General features: G+C 45.8%; 1 protein-coding gene and 1 non-coding gene across 3 annotated transcripts in view; both read left to right on the forward strand.

The window, feature by feature from the left end:
* Idua (alpha-L-iduronidase) overlaps positions 1-22,207 on the forward strand; it is a 368,620-nt gene that overhangs the window by 256,992 nt on the left and 89,421 nt on the right. The window lies entirely within an intron of this gene.
* LOC135907970 (U2 spliceosomal RNA) lies at positions 19,545-19,732 on the forward strand. Its single transcript, XR_010566155.1, has one exon. It is a non-coding gene; the product is annotated as a U2 spliceosomal RNA (small nuclear RNA).

The raw sequence follows: 22,207 nt of genomic DNA on the forward strand, positions 1-22,207 counted from the left end.
ATCCTGGGTACGTGCCTGCTATCAATTTAGATGCTTCAGAACGGCGCCCATTAGCCCAACATTTCCATCCACAGTGAGCAGAAGCGGCTGTCGTATCCACAGTAAAATTGATTTAAATGGCTTTAATCTCAAGGACATATCGTCGCCAACTTCCGTGGAAATGGAGTCGTCAAAATTGAATACAGGTGACAGGGAAATCAGGAGCTTGATGAACGGCAAGAAGGCGGAAGCTTGCACAAGACCTCAGGGATATAAAATGACTTCTTGAGCAGCTTGGTCAGGGGGCCATGCAATGGTTTCCACGTCTATTAAAAATCCTCCAAAATATTAACAGAGGCCGACAAAAATGCGCGAATTTTGGGAAAGGTGAAACCGCTGGAAATGTCACGACAGCCTTAGCCTAAATATAAAAGATGACTTAAAAATAAGAAACCATAACGTTGACAGGGTGGCCAAATTTTGGCACAAATAAATCGGCTGTTGAAGCAGTTCAGCTGAAACGCAATGGTGCGAAATAAGGCGAGAATGTCGGCAAGTGTTGAAGAAAGGTCAAGTAGGTCCTGCGGCCGACGCCAGCGCTCGGCAGCTGTCAAACGACTGCACGTATTAGCGAGATGCCTGGTCGTCAGTAATTACAGTATGATTCGGGTCTGAAATATTGGACGTGGACTCCATCACATTGAATACAGTGCATTCTTGGACAGATGGTACCCATTCTCTCGCAATGAGGATGGGAAAAAATTGTCTCACGTGCCGGCTGTCACCTTCCTCCTACTGCCAACATTCCTTTCCCTCCGTAGTTGCTTAGCTTTTATTGGGTTCGGCTGCTAATCACGAGGTCTCAGGATCGAATCCCAACCACAACAGCCGTATTTCAATGGGTGTGAAATGCGAAAACCCGCATACTTAGGGTTAGGCGCACGTTAAAAATCCCAAGTGGTCTAAATTATTCCCGAATCATCCACTATGGCGTGCCTCATAATGAAATCGTGGTTTTGGCAAGTAAATCCTCATAATGCGTCATGTAACATTCGTTAAGGATGTCCTGTGCAGTCGCACAACTCTTGAATGCAATTAAGTGTCAGGAGTTGCGCGCGAGGTCTTTGGATATGTCATCATCATCATCATCATCCTGGTTACGCCCACTGCAGGGCAAAGACCTCTCCCATACTTCTCGAACAACCCCGGTCATCTACTAATTGTGGCCCTGTCGTCCCTGCAAACTTCTTAATCTCTTCCGCCCACCTAACTTTCTGCTGCCCCCTGCTACGCTTCCCTTCCCTTGGAATCCAGTCCGTGTATAATAGCTGTGTCTTCCCAGTACTCACCTACGGGGCAGAAACTTGGAGGCTTACGAAAAGGATTCTACTTAAATTATGGACGAGGCTAGGAGCTATTGAAAGAAGAATGATGGGTGTAACGTTAAGGGATAAGAAAAGAGCAGATTGGGTGAGGGAACAAACGCGAGTTAATGACATCTTAGTTGAAATCAAGAAAAAGAAATTGGCATAGACAGGACATGTAATGAGGAGGGAAGATAACCAGTGGTCATTAAGGGTTGAATATGTGGATAGCCTTTATGGCGTTCGATAGCTGCTAGTCTACATTGCGGCTATATAATAAAGGCGGAACGGCAACATGGTAGCGAATGTGGAGAACATACAAATCCCGCATATATTACTGCACAATAATTTTAAATAGCGTTCTTGCTTCACGCACGTGGATAACCGCCATAGGAGACTACTTTGGAAGCTAACTGCAAGTACTGTATATGTCGTACCCAAGGGTGTACCTGGCCTGGTGGCCAGTAAATGTGACGTAATATTGCGAGCAGCTTCGGCCATAGCAGGCTAACGGATGACGACATGAAGTGACTAGCGCAAGAGTGGACAGGGGACACTAAAGACGCTACAAGGACAAGCGCCCAGTTGGAAGTTTGCGCTTATCCTTGTCGCCTCTTTAGTGTCCCGTGTCCACTCTTGCGCTAGTCACTTTAGCATGAAATACCAACTAGCCCCCTCTCACACCCTGCGACGACACAGGGACAGTTTGCTCAAATCTTGTTTCGTGACTTTTGTGTCAAGGTGAAAAACCAACATATCCATGTATATGTCTTAATACTTAAGCACATCTAGATTTGCAGCTTCGGCAATAGCCCATGAGTGCGCATTACAAAGTCGCTAGTGAAATAATTGTGTGCACCTTAACGAATTCGATAAGGGAAAATCAAAATCCATCCACGACGGCGTCTCTAGTAGGCGCTGGGCGATGTTCCGACGTTAACAATGTATGCCGATTGAAGAAAGGCTGCCCCGAAGTGCTTCTGACGGTTAGGCTAGCTTCTTTACTCCGTAGAATGAAAAAAAGAAAAAGAAAAGGAAAAGAGAAGAAAAAAACAACCGAATCAAAAGCCCAGAATGAACAATTGCTCGTCGCGAGTAAACGCTGGATGACGAGTAATTTCCAGGTGGCGAGCGAATACGCTTGATCAAGAACACTGATAACGCCGGCGGGACAAGCATTGTGGCGAAGTTCAATGCGCAGGGATAGCATTTACTTTTTTATTTTTGTTTGGTTGACGTCATCACGCGTCACCGCGGGAAGTTTGAAAAGTTCAAGGTGAGTACGCCACGTGGTGGCATTCACGCGAACTAAACCCTTGTGTCCAGAAAAGCTGGATACGCGTGCATCACCTGCCCGAGGACACGCAGGAGCACTTCTTTCTCATCCTGGAACAAAGCGTGATCAGCTCTGTAGAATTAGACAACGACAAATTTTCGTAAAATGCTTCATCTGTTGCTTGTAGGCTGTACATCTAGCACGTACTACGTGACTTTGCATATGTACATAACCTGGTCAGTGTAGTAAGACATTCAATGGTGATTCCGCGCTTGAGTTGAGTAAATTCTCTTTCCGTCGTCCGTTTCGTGCTGTTCGTTTACGAAGTTGTATGGTGTACTGGGAAGTACGGGAATTTAACAACGGTGCGCCTGTTTCTTCCTAACTAACAAAATATTTCAATTGATCTCCAAGTGATAAGATATTCCGCAGAAGTCACCTGCCGATGACTGTGGACGTTACAGCCATTTTATTTTGATCTTGAAATGAATAAGAACAGACACGGATATTCCTCCCCCCCCCCCCATGCCTACTTTGTTGTAATTCCTATTTTTCGCCTTGAACTGTTTGCTGCGATGTACCCGCTAACACGGCAACTGACATTACTAATCTTTGTAGCAATGTAGCTACACACGCCTACATTAGGCACGTTCTGCGTATCTATCTAGATACCTAGCCTTTTATGCCGACCCCGTGACCCAAACTTGTCTGCTAGCTTTTACAACTTGGTATTGCCTCGTGGTCGTGATGCCATCGTAATCGTTGCATGGCCGTTATTGTATATTCGTCATCCGACTTTGGTCGTGCCGTAGTCCTCACGCCGTCAACGTCACACTGTCCTCATGTATTCATTGTCATACCATCGTCTGGGTGCCGCAGTAGTCGTTCCACATCGTCCTCCATCAGCTCATATCGCCAGTTGATTCAGTTCATATGGTCATCATTACAGCTTCGTCATCCGGTTATCTTCAAAGCCATCGCCATCACTGCGTCGTTGTCATACAGTCATCGTGATGGCATCGTGTTCATGGCCGACTTTGAGAAGCGAGTGTCATAGCAAATTGGCCGATACTGGCGATAGAGTATGTCGCATATAGCCGAAGCAATGGAAGTCTCAGAATGACCAACCAGTACAGATTCTGAATAAAGGTGCCTTCAGCATTACGGTGAATAGCTACATTGCCTGAATGTTATTTAAAAAAAAACGTTGACAGCCACCGTGAAATGGGGTCTGCTTGAATCTTGCTAGAATCTGAAGTGGTTGGTTGTTCTGTCCTTTCCATTCTTTTCGCTGTATGGGACATACACTGTATCAGCTGTTGGCCCACTTTGCAATAACACTCGCTGAAAGTTCGCCATCACAAAGGGTCGGCCATGACCACGACGGCATTACGACGACTGTATGACGACGGCCCCATGACGATGATGGAATGAACTCGACGGAATTACTAATGCAGTATTACGACAACGGTACAAAGACAATGGGATGACAATTCTGAAATGATGACTACGGTCTAATGACGACAGCGGGACGAGCATGGCATGGGGACAATGGCATGTCGACGACTGTAGGACGACTGCATGACGACGATGATATGCAGAGAATCGGATGGCTAAGCTCTAAATACTACGGTATGACAGTGACAGTGTGACAACGAATGCGTGATGACGACTGTAGATGACGATGAAATAACTGCGATGACATGACAAAGGTGCATAATCGCGTTTGAATAGCGAGAATATGATGAAGCCGTACTGACGAAGCAGGGAAGATGTCGAGGGAACGACGGAGGCGGTATCTTGAGCGTGGCTCCACGAAAATGGGATGACGTTTCTGGACTGATGACGATGTTACGAGGACAACGTGAAGACGATGGCACGACGACAATTGTATGTTGTCCACACTAATAGTCAACTTGGGTCACTGGGCGGGCAAAGGTTAGATACAGGCACGGACATAGATAGATAGATAGATAGATAGATAGATAGATAGATAGATAGATAGATAGATAGATAGATAGATAGATAGATAGATAGATAGATAGATAGATAGATAGATAGATAGATAGATAGATAGATAGATAGATAGATAGATAGATAGATAGATAGATAGATAGATAGATAGATAGATAGATAGATAGATAGATAGATAGATAGATAGATAGATAGATAGATAGATTTGAATAACGTATTCTAAGGCGCGACAATCATAGCACGGACGGCAGCTTTATGGATTCCGCGTCACCGACCGAGATCCGATCCACGCCGGGGACATCTACAGAGTTTTCTGGCTACTTCTTACTTTTTTTAGAAAAAATCCTGATGTTTGTAGACAAGATGATGACGCCAGCAATAGACGACGCAAACGTTGCATGAAGTGTTCTTAGCAGATGCCGCATGGAGAAAGCTGCATGTATTCTTGTGACGCATACACTTACACAATCTGACGTGAAATAGGCACTTATAACTTTGATGCCAATGTTATAATGATGTTGCTTCGTATTGTGAAAGCCTCCGGACGTCTCGTTTACGTAACAGTAGTATGTACTTAGTCTCCAATATGTATCTCTTTTACTCGGTTTCCGTCACGACACAGGATTTATTTACGGCTTTACTCACAGGTGTACGACTTAATGTCTCATCTGAAAAAAAAAAAAGTGCGCTAGAAAAGCTGAACTAGGTACATCAGCCTATCCAGAGAAGGTCACAACAAATTTGTTCATGCTTATACGGATACTTCATAAAAAATCGCTGTGTCCCTAGAAAAAAAGAAAATCGACAGCACACTTGTATGCCTTTGTAGAAGCACAGTCCGATTTCCAGCGAAGCTGTTTCTTTCAAGCGCTTGCATTACGAATGCTAGCAGCATGTAATTAAACAACACATTTTGAAACGTTACTCACATATGGTTCACCCGAATGAAACGTTTCGTGTTAACAACGCATTCGAACATTGCAATAACAAATGATGATCAACGGCCCTACATCCCGAACACACCTTAGATATCGCAAAAAAGTGAACCGTACAGCCCCCCCCCTCCACCCTTTTACATCAAACCTTATCTCCGTTTGGTGTAAATATACGACATTCTTTAAACACCCTTGCAACGCCCAGGAACGCTGTATATGAAATTTACCGAAAACGCCATAATTATTAACCTACCCACCATGAACAGTGTTTACTCATCAACCATTGAACCTGTTCCCTATTGCCACGAAATTTAAACAAGGTGAGGCGTCCGACAAGCGGAAACCTGCTACGAACCTCTTATGATGCGTTAAAATAGGGAGATGGGATTGTTCAGTTATTAGTTGCAAAATTCACGATTGAACGAGAAACGTTTCGCCCAGCATTAAACTTAACATGGAACCCAAATTCACCACATCTAAATTTAATGTTACTTAGTGTTCTTTAGGAATGCTGTGAAGCACAGCGGATAAGGGCGGTGTAACGCTTTCAAACAGTTCGCGAAGGAATATCGTGGACAAAGGCTGTATTTTATGCAGAGATAACTAAGAGCACATGCAATTTAGCTATTGCGTTCTCCCTATTTTTTCATTTTTTTAAAATTTCGTGTTAGTGGCTGCTATATGCAATTCTTCTAGGAAAGTGGGAGAAATCCTGCGCTATTGATAACACACTGATAAAGCTCGGGAGCGCTTGATTACATAAGTTTAATGCAAAAACCACATTTATGCAACAGATTTTATCTTCGCCTACACATCACCCAAAGCCGCCCTCTTATCTCCAGAAAACACATATAACGTGCCTTGTTAGTTCACCGAAGGACAGCGCGGAAAACTGCTGCGCATGAAACGCATGAAAGCTGGCAGAAAATACTTCCAACAGTTTTGTCATGACAAAACATCGAGCTTTATCCACACATGAGCAACAGGATCGCCCCTATTTCCAAGGAATATGAACACATTGTCACGTACAGTTCTCTTAGGACTAAAATATATTGCGGATAACGGTCGTAAAACTCTTGCGGAAGCTTTATTTGAGAACTTTTTGCAGAACCCATCTTTGGCTCATTTTTTTTTTGCAATTATGCGCAAGCATTCTTCATAAGAATTCCTCCTTACTTTAAAACGACAACATTAAGGCGTGTTGAGTTCTTTCAGGAGATTAGGGAAACCTTGGAGGAATTCCGAAAAATAAGCTTGTGGCACTTTGCAGAGCTCGAGCAAGTAATTTGCCAAAAAGGCTGTTTATAAACTATGCAGTTCAAAATTTCCGTACAAATCAACCATAACACGACGCCGATTTTCTCCAAATAAAACACAGCTTCCGCTCTTGGTTCTGTCAGGTGTGTGGAAAATTGGCCAGCATTTCATATAACGCCTCTCAACATGGGGAGAACGAGCGTTAAGCCATTTTCACTTCGCCCTTAACTAACCAACACATTTCAATATGGGACTGCAATGCACGCCTAATATGTCCCGTTTACCTAAGATACAAGCTGCACTGTAAATTATTTACACCCTTAAAAGTGAAAAAAGGGTGTTACACTCACAGCCTTAGGGTGTGATTTATATAGGCGACACCCTAAGGGTGTGTGTGTAAATTGACGTGACGTGTAATTATTCTTTAACTCACACCCTTAGGGTGTGATCTATATAGCCGACACCCTAAGGGTGTGAGTTATGAACATACTTACACCCCTTTTCACATTTAAGGGTGTAAATTAGTTTACAGTGTGGCTGAAAGAACTAGATTTTTTCATGACAACGTGAGAACACGCATATAACGTATTCGAGCGACTCTGGTCACAATACGAGCTTTCAGGGAAACTGGCGCGTTTCTTCGTAGTGTCACCACTAATCATGGATTGCATAATTATATAAGCAGACAACTATTTTAGATATATATTGTTATCACGGCAATTTTCTATCGGTAGAGTAGACAATCTTCAGGGGTGTTCGTTAAGCACACACCTATTCATCCCTTTGATGATGATGGTGATTATATTGGATTATATTATGATAAGGATTATCCTTCGAAATATGGCACCTACCCACTATGAGGGACGTGCCAGAAATCCGGTGAATGTAAGTACAGGAAATAATGACAGGAAATAATTGCAGGATATAATGACGATGTGGTAAAGCGAAAATTTGGAACAATCGAGGTATTATTTGTTCGGCGATATTGCACAACCGGTTGAATATGTGCTCTTCAGTACGCGTAAGTGATCGAGCGGCGGTGGTGCTGATGGCTGACAACGACGATGGTTTCATCCATAGGTTGGGGTGTCCTGGTTACGGCGAGCTGCCCTTTAAGCAGAGAACGACATACCCGAGACAGGCGCGTCAAGTTTTATAATTTATTTTATTCCGTCGAATGCGTCCAGTAAAGTACAATATGGAAGAATCTACGTGGTAAGTACACTGATACACAAATGATCTTAGTGGGCTCCTGCTAACAAACGGTCGAAATGTTTACTACGAAGACTACATCACACGTTTCGACGTCGTCACTTTAAGCGTAATCTCCAGGTCCCTTAAAGTCGCCTCGTCCATAAATATGGTGTGGCCGCCACTGCACCAGCCTGCAGAGAAGGAAACCCAACCGTCGTGGTGCCCACAAAACGAAGGATGGCACCAGGGAGTCCTGAGGTCCGGCAGATTGAGTGGCGGGGAACTATACGTCGGTTCTGGCACTGAACGCCGGTGTCTTTCCCCTGGTTGCATGGGAGGGCACACGGAGTGTTCCGCCATGTTATCTTCCTCAACTTTGCCGTTGAATTACTGCGTGACTACATTCAGGCTGTCCTATTTATCCTGGTTGAGGTCTACGGCATACGGCTGCGTCACTGCATTCAGCCTTTTATCTTCATTCTGCTCCCTGTGTTGAGATCCTGTAAAGGAAAAGCTGGGGGGTGGGCATAATTAGCGGTGGCGCAGGTTAGTGTGCGGCCAGCACGCTCCTGCGGAGGCCTATATGGCTAGTTGGTCGTGCCGAGGAGGTAGCTGCAGAGATAGTCCTGTCGAAGGCAATGGTCGAGCAAATCCTGACCCAGGGCCAGCAGCAGATGTTTGCCATGCTCGCCGATATCCTGGGCCAGAAGTGCAACCACTGGGAGAGCCTGAACAGCGTCGCCAATCCTCGCCTGCGCAGCCTCTACGTCATCCTGGAGGCGCGCAACTGCTGCAGCACGGACCAGCGCGACGCCCACGCAGATGTTGTCGGAATGGATAGAGGACTTGGTGTCGGCAGCAGCAAAGGCAGCAGGTGCAGGTGTGCGGCAGGAAAGCAGTCGCGCTGGAGGCTTGGTGGGCATTGACCTCCCAGGCGGGCTTGGCTTAAACGGAGGTGAGCAGCTCAGCATCGCCACGAACCCATGTACGTTCGCGCTGCTTGAAAGGCGACCGTGCATCGAGGACAGCGAACAGCAACTAGTCACGTGATTTCGGCATACGGAAGCGGAGAAGCTTACAACAAGCGACGGGTTGATGCAAGTCGCAGTGAACGAAGCCGAGCACACAGCCTGTTGTAAGTGGGGCGGTGATTCGCGGGATGGCTCTGCACGTTCCCAAACCCACAGCGTGTCCAGGATCATGTTCGGTGCTTCAGTGCTGTCGTGATGCGGTGAGCGTTTTGGCTGTCGAGGAAGCCGCCGCTCCTTCGGCTTGAGAAGCGGGATCCGCAGCTGCAGTAGCTGGTCGCGCTCACGTGCCTCGATGAAATCGGTGAATTGGATTCCGGTAGCTAACTGCGCTGCATCAGCGCGATGTTGGTGCGCTAACGCGGATGTTATTCGTAGCTGTGAACGCCTAGGTAGCCTTTGGTGTTTCTGCACAGGTAGTTGCGGGATAGGACCCAGCGTAGAAGCTCCGTGTTGTCCCAGCTTGACACGAAGGTGCGGCGTACATCCTCGTTCCTGGTACATCTGTGCAGAGGCTCCGCCAACGTCGGCGCGTCTTGCCAGTCGGCGATGCTCAGGCGTGGGGAATCCTCTAGCGATGGCAATCTTGGTTTCAGTCAGTAGTGTTGGCGTGCGACATCAGACAGGGTGAATTTCTTGTCCGTCTCGAACGATTGCTGCCTCTGGAAAATGGCGATTCGATGAACGAGCACCGGCTTCACGAGGACACGCGAGAGCGCTTCTTTCTCAGCGTGGAACGCCGCGTGTTTGGTTCTGAAGAAGTACAGAAAAAAAAGGCGTCGCAAACTGCTTACTGTGTATTTTGCATGATTTCGTTGTAAAATTTGTTAGGTGTGTACTTGTTTAATGAAGACCAACAAAATTTTTGTATTGCCACGAGTCAAAAAAAAGGAACGCGCACCCAAACTAACGAACAAAATGAGCATATGCAATCTCTGACGTGGCCCTATGCATCCGTGCATCGTCAACATCGACGGTCCTGGTGAGACGCCATGCGGTCAGACCTTTGCGTGAGGCAGACGTAAGCCATAAGCCAAGACAGACATCAGAAACTAAAAAAAAAAGACACACACACAAAATATTGGGTTCTTTTATTATATTGGCGCGTCACTTCGGATACCTTTAGCAATTCATAGTGTGCAACCAATTTGGGGGCAATAAAGCACGTTGTAATGAGATAGATGTCACTGTTACTGCTGCGCTCTTCTTGGGGGTCTGCAAGTTCTCTTATTGTCGCGTCAGCATTTTAGTGTGGTAGAAATGTATGGTATATGCGCAGCGTAGATTTAGTGTTTATTTTATTATTCTCTCTTCACTTGTCGCTGACTTGCTCAATGAGATTCAGATGAATAAACGATGGTTTGAAGTAGACAATATTGGACAATTTTATAGTGCTTTTGTACCTCTTCCGCTTTAGCGTTTTTCTCTGAAGGAACAAATGTTATAGGGTGCGCTGATATGGCATAGGAAGTCAAGCTGCTGCTGTTCTCGAAAAGGTATTATTATTATTATTATTATTATTATTATTATTATTATTATTATTATTATTATTATTATTATTATTATTATTATTATTATTATTATTATTATTATTATTATTATTATTATTATTATTATTATTATTATTATTAATAGAAGCTGCTATTGTAGCTCTAGTGCGCAGCTGTGCGTGATTGTCAGTGAACTATCTGCCTTTGTCTATACAGTATCCACTGGTGTGCCCCAAGGTTCCGCGTTAGGTCCACTTGCTATTTTTCATCAATGACGTGTCTTCAGCAATCCAGTAGCCTTTATTTCTTTACGCTCACGACATCACACTTTTTAAGGAGATTCACACTACTGAGGGCTGCCTCGCTCTGCAGTCCTACCTATCCTTCTCTGAATGGTGCCACTTAAACGGACTGACCCTAAATTCATCTGAAACCAGAATTTACTCGTATTCCATGGCGTGAAACCTTTAAAATCGTCTACCTTTATTCTGTTGACCGGGCGGTGTTTTAATCAGTCAATCAAGGAGCGTCTATTGCTTACAAAGGTGGTACGTATTGGGCAGAATATACAGAAGGAGGTCCAATAGCTCAAGCCTGCAAGGGAACCTCCTGTGTTGAGATGAATGAAGAGAAGTGAGAAACCAACAGTGATTATACTTTATAACAACTGTTAAACATAATTCAAAGAAACAGAAAACGGTAGTGTAAGGACCATCTATTAGAAACGGGATTAGTTTTTTTTCTTTAATGTAACTGAGGATACACATTATTTTATATCGTCAAGCAGGTTATTCCACAATGTTACAGTTGCAAATTAGGCTTTGTGTCACTGATAGTTACTGCACACTTATGGTAGTATACTGTTGTTATTCAAGGCAAACCTGGTGTTATTGCAATGGTAAAGGGATACGTTGTCAGTTAGATTTATTTGTCATTTACATTATTATGCCTGAATAGTGAATAGTATGGCGCAATGAATTCGAATAGCATTTTATGTGGGCGTGTTAGAAAAAAGTAAATGAGTCTGTGTATAAATATCGTTTCCTGACCTCATGCACCAACAACTTTTCAAGTCTGAGTAATCCTCTTATGCACTTCCGCCACTTAGCTGCAGACGTAGCCGAACCCACGTGCGATCTCCATGCGAAATAATTCCCAGAATTATTACGTCTTCTGTTCTACTAACCTCTGTTTCACTGCGGTTTTTGCAGAACAGGACACCAGGGACTACCTTCCGCGTTGCTGCCTATTTCAGCGGGCACTAACCTCTCCACAGAATGCACTGTCGTTTTCTCCATATTGATATCTTTCAAAACGTGTTGTCTTCCTTTACTTCCGAGCTTCCTGCTTTTTCTTCAGTCTTCTTTCTAGATATGCTCCTGTCCTGTCTTCTCATAGTTTCTGCCTTCGTCCGTAGATGCGCTCTGTCTCTCAGTAATGTGTTATTCCAGGATTGTTGCTGATTCATCATCATCATCATCATCATCAGCCTGGTTACGCCCACTGCAGGGCAAAGGCCTCTCCCATATTTCTCCAACTACTCCGGTCATGTACTAATTGTGGCCACATTGTCCCTGCAAACGTCTTAATCTCATCCGCCCACCTAACTTTCTGCCGCCCCCTGCTACGCTTCCCTTCCCTTGGAATCCAGTCCGTAACCCTTAGTGACCATCGGTTATCTTCCCTCCTCATTACATGTCCTGCCCATGCCCATTTCTTTTTCTTCATTTCAACTAAGATGTCATTAACTCGCGTTTGTTCCCTCACCCACTCTGCTCTTTTCTTATCCCTTAACGTTACACCTATCATTCTTGTTTCCATAGCTCGTAGCGTTGTCCTCAATTTGAGTAGAACTCTTTTCGTAAGCCTCCAGGTTTCTGCCCCGTAGGTGAGTACTGGTAAGACACAGCTATTATATACTTTTCTCTTGAGGGATAATGGTAACCTGCTGTTCATGATCTGAGAATGCCTGCCAAACGCACCCCAGCCAATTCTTATTGACACAAAGAACATTACGGAGAAGCAGCTCACGAGATCCGGACCGAACTTATTCTACTTATTCTAAATAATCAGGAGAATTCTTATTCTCCTGATTATTTCCGTCTCATGATCCGGATCCGCCGTCACTACCTGCCCCAAGTAGGTGTATTCCCTTACGACTTCCAGTGCCTCGCTGCCTATTGTAAATTGCTGTTCTCTTCCGAGACTGTTAAACATTACTTTAGTTTTCTGCAGATTAATTTTTAGACCCACTCTTCTGCTTTGCCTCTCCAGGTCAGTGAGCATGCATTGCAATTGGTCCCCTGAGTTACTAAGCAAGGCAATATCATCAGCGAATCGCAAGTTACTAAGGTACTCTCCATTAACTTTTATCCCCAATTCTTCCCAATCCAGGTCTCTGAATACCTCCTGTAAACATGCTGTGAATAGCATTGGAGAGATCGTATCTCCCTGCCTGACGCCTTTCTTTATTGGGATTTTGTTGCTTGCTTTATGGAGGACTACGGTGGCTGTGGAGCCGCTATGGATATCTTTAAGTATTTTTACATACGGCTCATCTACACCCTGATTCCGTAATGCCTCCATGACTGCTGAGGTTTCGACAGAATCAAACGCTTTCTCGTAATCAATGAAAGCTATATATAAGGGTTGGTTATATTCCGCAGATTTCTCTATCACCTGATTGATAGTGTGAATATGATCTATTGTTGAGTAGCCTTTACGGAATCCTGCCTGGTCCTTTGCTTGACAGAAGTCTAAGGTGTTCCTGATTCTATTTGCGATTACCTTAGTAAATAGTTTGTAGGCAATGGAGAGTAACCTGATCGGTCTATAATTTTTCAAGTCTTTGGCGTCTCCTTTCTTATGGATTAGGATTATGTTAGCGTTCTTCTAAGATTCCGGTACGCTCGAGGTCATGAGGCATTGCGTATACAGGGTGGTCAGTTTTTCTAGAACAATCTGTCCACCATCCTTCAACAAATCTGCTGTTACCTGATCCTCCCCAGCTGCCTTCCCCCTTTGCATATCTCCCAAGGCTTTCTTTACTTCTTCCGGCTAATTATGCTATAGCTAATTATGCTAATTATGGCTTCTTGCTAATTATGTGGCCCTTTATCCGGCTATTCCTGGTTTTTTAATTTTCCTTTTTATCTTATAACTTTGTGATTTTAGTTGCGCTGGGGTACGCTATGCACAGAACAGCACAGCATGGCACAGAGATAAAGATGTGGGAGCGCTCTAGCAACTGACGTTTACGGAAACTCCCCGTGTTCATATACACACATCACTGCACAGCCACTTGACGCGTCCCATCTATATTTCTTTCGAGTCAAGAAGCAAAACAATACTGATAGCCGTCTGCGTAATTGCACTATTACTAAAAATGTTTATTTAATAGCGCCAAGTTAAAGAAAAGCACAAGGAACATCGCACGATAGTTTGTGGAAGATCGATCGGTAAATACAAAAGTGCAGCGCTTCTCTGAGTTGTTAAGGTGCTCAATATAACTCCACGAAGCCTGATAGACGCGCAGCGCAATACGAGAATGCGACCAAGAAAGACCCACACACAGCGCTAACTTGTATCTGGGTGTATGCGTGCGCGCTGTGTGCGTGTCTTATTCATGGTCCCTGTCACATTGCGCTGTTCCGCGTTTGTCGTGAATCTAAATCAACAAGCCAGGCAACGCGCCCCACAAAGCAACGTACTCATAGCATCCGCCCCGTCTGCTAATAGACTCGAACAAGCCCAGTTGCTCTACACGCTACCCGCGATTTCCAAGACGTCTCTTCGAACTAAAGAAAAAAAAAATACACACGGCATATCCGCGTTTCATATTGGTGGCATGGCCATTTCCGCTGGCAGAGAGATAAACCCGAGTGCCTAATTTTTTTCTGTGGTGGCACTTAGTTCAAAGGGCCATGTAAGAAAATGTATTTCGAATCATGTGCATGCAGTTTATAATTTCGATTACAGTTGGTGGCGTGTTACATGTGATAAATCAGCGCGACTGTTGATGCGTCGCTTATGACAGTGATTCACTTGGAAAGGGCGCCGTGTCCCAAGATACAGCTGCGCGCGCAACACTTCTTTACATAATCGTTTCTGATATACCATGCCCTGTTCAGATGGCCACAATGTGTAACTTCTTTCTCAGTTAGATGCAGACCGCTGAAGACGTTGGGTGGTTTCATAGATGCTGCGCGAAGCCGGTATGGCACAGCCTGTGGGAAGGATACCACGAAGCCTACAGACAACAACAGAGCAATAACCTACACGAGCACATCCAAAGATTACCCCAGTCTCCTTAAGAGCTTTCCGCATACTTCACAAAATTATGTCTCTGCCATTAATGATCGGTGCGTGTCCTTTTTGCTGCGGCGATAAAATTTGTTCGCGTAATTAGGAACGCCTTTTACATATTTTGCCATTACGGCGCTTCTCTGTTGCAGCCGTGGACGCTGCTCATGCGTTTCCTAAATATAAACTATTCTTCCTGTGCGTCACTTTCTTCTGGATATTCATTCATTTCAATTGATATAGAGATATTGCTAAATGGCTCGAAAATATGCGCTTTAGTGCACACAAGTGAAGTGATGGACCTGCGATGGTGTGCATGACGGACAGGAGTGATCCTATCTACGATAAGCTAATGATAAGTGCTTACTGCCACTTACGGCTACAGCTAAAAAAAAATGTCTCGGAAGGCTTCACGTCGAATTAAATTTCCTTTATTTTGCCTTTTAGGACATATGAAGATCATATAAAAGATGCTACGTGGCAGTTGTACATTAATAATTACAGTGGTTCGTGTGCAAAAGGGCTTTTAAAGAGACAAAATCGTTATGATGAACCAGACTGCTCGCACACTTCACACCGTCATGAAGGCATGTGCAAAGTCCGAGGCGCCCATTGCGTCGACTCATCCAACCAGAGTAGTCGAGATCGCTCCACGAGCCCCCGCAGCAGGAACCCACGTCACGCACAAGAATGTAATAGATGTACGTTCCACTTCAAGCATGCCGTCTTGAGAAGCAGAATTCACGCCTCCATCTGCTGGTTGCCGCTAATGGCAGTAGCCTCGACGACCACCACGAAAAGGGTTTCCATAACTAGTTGCGCTGCGTCAGCACATGGTATGTAGCCGTGTGTTAGCTCATCTGTTCCTGTTGGGTTCCGACCTCTTTCCGACGCTTCCGAAGATGAGCGAGCGAGTAGCCCCTGAAGGTGTCACACAGTCTTCGTAGACACTCACACCGGTCATACCGGGACCTGATGGCGAATGTCGCGCGGTGACCGTGATCGTGTCGCCATCATCGTCTTCAGGATCGCTCACTGAAACAAAGCCAGGGGAAGGTGGTGGAGTCTGCTCGGTTGTAGTTTTTGGCGACAGTGGCGGTGTCTCCTCGTCGATCTTGCCCTCTTTCGCGATCGAACCCCTATCTGTCCACTGTACTTCAGCAAGTGTCGCGGTTTCGAAGGTGGAGAATCGTCCACCTGGGTCGGCGCGCACAACTCCTCGGTGTACACCCGTCACCGGCATCGTGTTCGTAACACGGCTGGAACGCTTTACACAGGACGAAGCTGAGCTTTGATGGACCCGACGCAAGGTGCCGGTGTCTTTCGTCTGGCTGCGTGGGAGCGCATACTAAGTCTTCCACCGCGTCGTCTCCGTCAGCTTCGTCGTTGAATGACTGTGTGACGCCGTTCAGCCTGTCGTGCTCATCCTGGTCGACGTCTGCTGCGTACGGCTGTGTTACTGCGTTCAACCTCTCATCGTATTCTTGCTCCGTGTATTCTGCCATTTCGCCAAGGAAAAGCTCGAGGCTCTCTCTAATGAGCGGCGGCGGAAGATCCATTGCGGCCACGACGTTCTTGCAGAGGCATCTGTGGCTGGTTTCGTGGAGACGGGGGATGCAGAGATAGTTAGGTTGAAGCCGATGGTGGAAATGGTCGAGACCCAGTGACAGCAGCAGATGTTCGCTCAGCTCGTCTGTCTCGTGCGCCAGAAGTGCAAGCGCTGCGAGGGCATGAGCAGTGTCGCCATTCTGCATTTTCGCAGCCTCTACGACGTCATCCTGGAGACGCGCAACTGCTGCGGCATGGACTTGCGCAACATCCACGCAACTGTTGTCAAAACGGTGAGAGGCGTCGGTGGCAGCAGCAGGAAAGGCAAAATGTTGAGGCGCGCCGCAGGACACATTCCGGTCCGGCGGCTTGCTGTGGAATGAGCTTACAGGTGGTCTTGACGTAGGCAGAGGTGAGCTATAAAGCACTTCTGTGAATGCTGGAGTATTCGTGTTTAACGAGAGGCGAACGTTCGTCGCGGGTGGCCAACGGCAACCAGTCACGTCATTTTGGCATCTGGGCGCCGAGAAGCTCACAACAAGCTGCGGGTGGATGTAACTAGCTGTGGCCCATGCCGTGCACACGGCCCATTGTATGGGCCGCAGCAGCGCTTGGCCCCATGGCTTGGTGCGTTCCGATAGCTTCGCTGTGTCAAGCATGCTTGTCCGTGTGGCAGCACGTTGGTGATGCGCAGACGCAGATCGTTGTTGCTGCCGAGGAAGGTGAAGCTCAGGCGTCGTGAGAAGCAGAATCCACAGCTGCTGGCGGTGGTTGCCGTCACTAGAGGCGGCCTCGGAGAACGAAGCGAACAGGATTCCTGTAGCTAGATGGCCTGCATCAGAGCGTTGGCGATGCGCTGACGGTCGTTGCTTTTGTTGCCTAGGAAAGTGCAACTCAGACATCTTCGGGAGCAGAATCGACGGATGCAGCTGCTCGTCGCCGTCAATGGCAATGACTTCGACAAACGTCGCAAACATGATTCCCATTGGAAGTTGCACTGCGCAAGCACGATGACAATGTGCTGACGGAGATCGTTTTCGCTGCCGAGAACGCCAAAGTAGTGCTCAGTGGCCTGGGAAGGGTAGATGCCTAGTAGGACCAAGCGCAAAGCTTCGGCGTCTCGCGGCTTGTCATAAAGAGGCATCGAACGTTCTCGCTTCTCCTGTATCTGTGCAGCGGCTCCGGCAACGCAGACACGTCCTGAGTTTCGGCGATGTTCAGGCTTTGTGGATCCTCTGGCCGTGGCGATGCTGCCTTATGTCGCTATTGATCGCGCGCGTCCCCAGTCAATCAGGATGACCTTCTTGTTGGACTGGAGCTTAAGCTACTGCTTGAAAACGGCGATTCGATGAACGAGCGTCAACTGCACGAGGACGCGTGGGTCCACTTCTTTCTCATCGTTCCACGTCTCGTGTTCGGCTGTGAAGAAGTAAAAAAATAAATAAATAAAAATTCACGCAGAAATTTCTGTGTTAGACCCGCCGTGGTTGGTTAGTGGATATGATGTGGTGCTTCTAAGCACGAGGTCGCGGGATGGAATCCAGGCCACGGCGGCTACATTTCGAGGGGCCGAAATACGAAAGCACCCGTGCGCGTTAAGGAAACCCAGGTGGTGGAATGTTCAGAATGTCCCCCACTACGACGAGCCTTATAATCAGATTGTGGTTTTGGCACGTGAAACTGAAATTTAGTCATAAAATAAATTTTCTTTTGTTGTCTAAGTATACGTAAACGTTGTGCCACTTGTGCACTTCCATGGAGCCCGGTGCATTAGTCATGTTATAGAACTTGATCCGACGAATATAACCCCTTATCAACACTCATCGATCGTTCGCATACCATTTTCCATAGCGAACATGATAAGGCAGGTTTCAGATAGAGTTCCATACCGCAGTTCAAGCCTGTACCTTTGGTGGGAGTCGAAGCCATGACCTTTGGTGTTAATTAAGGTGAACTAAGGTTAATTTATCGAAGCTATTGCGAAACCACCAGTACATTTTCTGAAGGAGGTATGTAATGATTTATTGATGGTTCGGATGCTTGTTTTGAGCTCGTTCTTTGTTGAAACGAACGGTGTTCTGCGTGTTTTATGCGCGATTTGAATTAATGAATCCATGGTTCGCTTCACTTTGGTGAGCACTTGTAGCCTCTGCCTTAAGGGGGTATGAGCCATTGCATTTTTTCCCTGCTTACGGCGGTATGAGCCATTCATTGTCTTACGTGGCGGTCCAATTTCTCTTTGGGTAGGTATAGAAATGCTTACTCATTTAAAAGGCTACTGCTCTCACCACTACGGTTTCCCTCGTAACTCATTGTGGAGTTTTGGGACGTTAGACCCCGTTGCTGCTGTAGGAAACTATCCACGCGTCAAGCGTTTCTAAGGTCTTCATTGCTCGAGGGAAGCGGGAAAAAGTGCTCTTAGGCAATTACAGCCAAGCGTTCCATGCCAATCGAGCTGCAGCGCGGGGGAACTGGTTGCAAACGAGCAGCTCCTACTCGGGAAGGCAGACGACGTCGGCGCGCCTAATCTCGACGAGGTAGAAAAATAAAGGGTCGATTTAAAGTCATTATTCTCATGACGAGGAATATTTGATGGAATATGGATATTTATCTCTCTGCGTAATTTCGCAGAGAACAAAGCCGGTCACCCGCACAATTGTAGTGCTTGTAGGATCAGTGAAAATGGCTCTACCTTTATTCTCCTGCTTCGCGGCCATTCTGTTGTCCACACGGTGCATGAGAGCATCAGCAAAAAATAGCTCAGCCTCGTTGGGACGCTTTAGAATACTTACCGTATGGTTTGTAATCAGAAAAAAAAGACAATTCAGTGCCATTCTGGTGTTTGAAGGTGGATGACCAGCGAGGCTGTGTATGTGGGCCTTTTAATGGCGAACTCTCCATTGCCGGGCTTCAAACGCCGTATGCACGCAAATGGAATACGAGGTGGGACTAGTCGCTCCTCCACGATGTTGAGCCTCGGAAGACGATCAGGCACCGGGGGGTATACATACCCACGTATTCTTGCAAAACGCGGCACGACGTCTTTCGCTAACGAATCTCGGTACCTAGGACAGACACGCGCCTCACCGCTTTCGGAGGGCATACACTTCTCCTCCGTATAGTCTAGGCGATCGTGCGTTGGTCGACGTCCCGCGGTGCAGTAGTGGTTGTGAGGTCACTCGAAAACCAACGTAGACATAGCCGGCGCGCGTGAAAGTGTAGTATCTGTTCCTATCAACTTAATATCTAATACAGGTTGTATTGTTGTATTGGGGCCTAAGATATTATAGTTATGTTTGCAATTTGGCGGAGTGCTTAACGCCTGCTTCACCTCCGCCGCGGTTCGGCCTAGTATTGCACTATCTTCGTGATCGGTCAAGGTATGGGGGAAAATTCTCGATCTGTACGGCTCGATAGACGAACTCAGTTTTTCCAGAAGCTAGCCATGTAGACCTTCGCTGTAACAACTGACGTATTTCTGCTTTGTTCCGCCGCCTGTCGCGTTAGTTTAATGGTGTTGCGCCGGTAAGCTCTAGGTCATGGGTTCGTTCCCGGCAGCGGCGGCCATAGTTCGGAGAGGGCGAAGCGCGAAAAAAAAACAGAAAGAAGAAAGAAGACGCTCGTGTACTTAGATTAAAGCGGGCGGTGAATGAATAACCGCAGCTCACCAAATTAATCCGGAGCCTCCAACTATGGGGTGTCTCATGAACAGATCTTAGTTTTGGCGTGTAAGACCACAGAAGATAACTGAAAATTTTGTCCTCGTTACTCAATCAGCCGACTCTTCTAGATACTTTGCCACTACGGCGATTTTCTATTGCTACTATAGGCGCTCCTCGCATGTTTTCTAATCGTACACCTACTCCATCTGTGCCACTTTGTTTTATTGAGATTTTGTTATTCCCTATACATTACGGTACGCAAGTGATCGAGCGGTTACTGAGACTTACGCAGAAAGCCTAAAAAGGCATCTACGAGATTTGCGCGTCCAATCCTGTTTCTTTTATTGTCTCAAATAAGCGCAATGAATGACTATTGTGAAGATACTATGCGACGACTACACTTACGTATGAATGGAAGGTGTGGGCCATGTCTAATACAAGTGACTTTTGTAGGAGCGTCCACCTCTACGGAAATCGGTATACGTTGGCCCGTCATGGTAAGAAATGCTGTTCTTGCCTCAAGACGCCGGGCAACGGGGCCCAACGCAAAGTGCATGTCGTTTTCAAAACTCACGCATTTAGAAGCGTGAGGTGACTGGGAAATGCTGACTGGATACGCATTGCTTGACATCAAACTTTTATCCACTATGTGTGACAACTGCGGTGGGAACGTTCAGCTGTTAGGGAACACCAGAATGCGCTCAGGTGTCGCCTGCACTTGAGATATTGAATGCAACTACACAGGTTGTCGCTGTCACATTTAACGATGACAGCATTGTCCGATGCAGTTTTCTGAAGTCATTCAGAATTGCATCAGGACGCTAGTCAGTGGATGGGTTACATAGCATTGACCAGCATTGACCTTATCCCACCGAAAGGGCTACACAGCAGTACACAAAGGAGGCCCCAAAGGCAAGGAAACAAACCAGAAAAAGAAAAAAAAGTATTTATCGCGACGAGTATCCTGCTGATGATTACTGAATGAGTGCATACATTCGTATTTCTTGCATTTTAGTTGTGTAATAGACGTTTTATTCACTTTAAAAACAATAGTCTCGGAACTTACATTTTTTCAACATTTTTTTTCATCATCTAGGCAAGCGCAAATGCGAAGAATTTTCTTTCACTATTTAGTGCGCAAACTAGGAAATCTACTGCAGTACTATTATTGCGGTTGATTAAAGCGTTATTGTTCCACAAAACATTTACTATCTAACAATGCCTAAATCTGAGCAAAGAAACAGTAAGTATTTGAAAAAAAGCGAGGATAATGATATTGAGCGAGCAGTATACTTCAACAAAAAGAAAGATAAATGCGGAAAACAACTATAGAATATATTTTTTCTAATACCCACCAATGCTGAGGGACCTCTCTGATTTTCTGTAACTAAATTCCTTTCTCATTTATCGGTCTATAGCTATAGAGAGAAAGGGTCTGCAATGTGACCTAAAGTACATGGTACGTATAGGGCCTAACCTCTTCTCTAAAATAATATTATATAGCATTCAGGTAACCGCTTTAAGAACAATTCGCCTCGCTAAAATTGCAACTTATGCGTCGGAATACGTATTTCGATAGGGGCGAAATGAAAAAAACATCCGTGTACTTAGATTTAGGCGGACATTAAGGATTGCCAGGAGGGCAAAATTAATCTGGAGTTCCCCGCTACGGCGTGCTTCATAATGAGATCACGGTTTTGAAAAGTAAACCCCCCACGATATATTAAAAAAAAAATCGGTCTCCACTGCACAATAGTTTGGTTGTAGTTGGCATGAAGATGTTCTTAGACGGGATGAAATACATGTTCCTCAGTGCGCGGAAGTGATAGAGCGGCAGTGGATCCAATGACAAACGACGATGATATCAACGACAGGTTACAGTGTCATGCTTTCTGCGATTTACGTAGGCAGCTTAAAAAGATATCCCCGAGACCTGCCCGTCAATTCAAAGCCGGCCTCTTATCTCCAGAAAACACATATAACGTGTCTTGTTAGTTCACTGAAGACAACGCGGAAACCTGCTGCGCAAGAGACGCATGAAAGTTGGCAGAAAACGGTTACTATATAAATATTTCCAGCAATTTTGTCGCAGCAAAACATCGAGCTCTATCCAGACATCAGCACCAGCATAACCCCTATTTCCAACGAACATGAACACACTGTCACGTACAGTTCTCTTAGGACTAAAAAAGTATTGC

Source organism: Dermacentor albipictus, chromosome 1, assembly GCF_038994185.2.
Source record: "Dermacentor albipictus isolate Rhodes 1998 colony chromosome 1, USDA_Dalb.pri_finalv2, whole genome shotgun sequence".
Lineage (NCBI taxonomy): Eukaryota > Metazoa > Arthropoda > Arachnida > Ixodida > Ixodidae > Dermacentor > Dermacentor albipictus.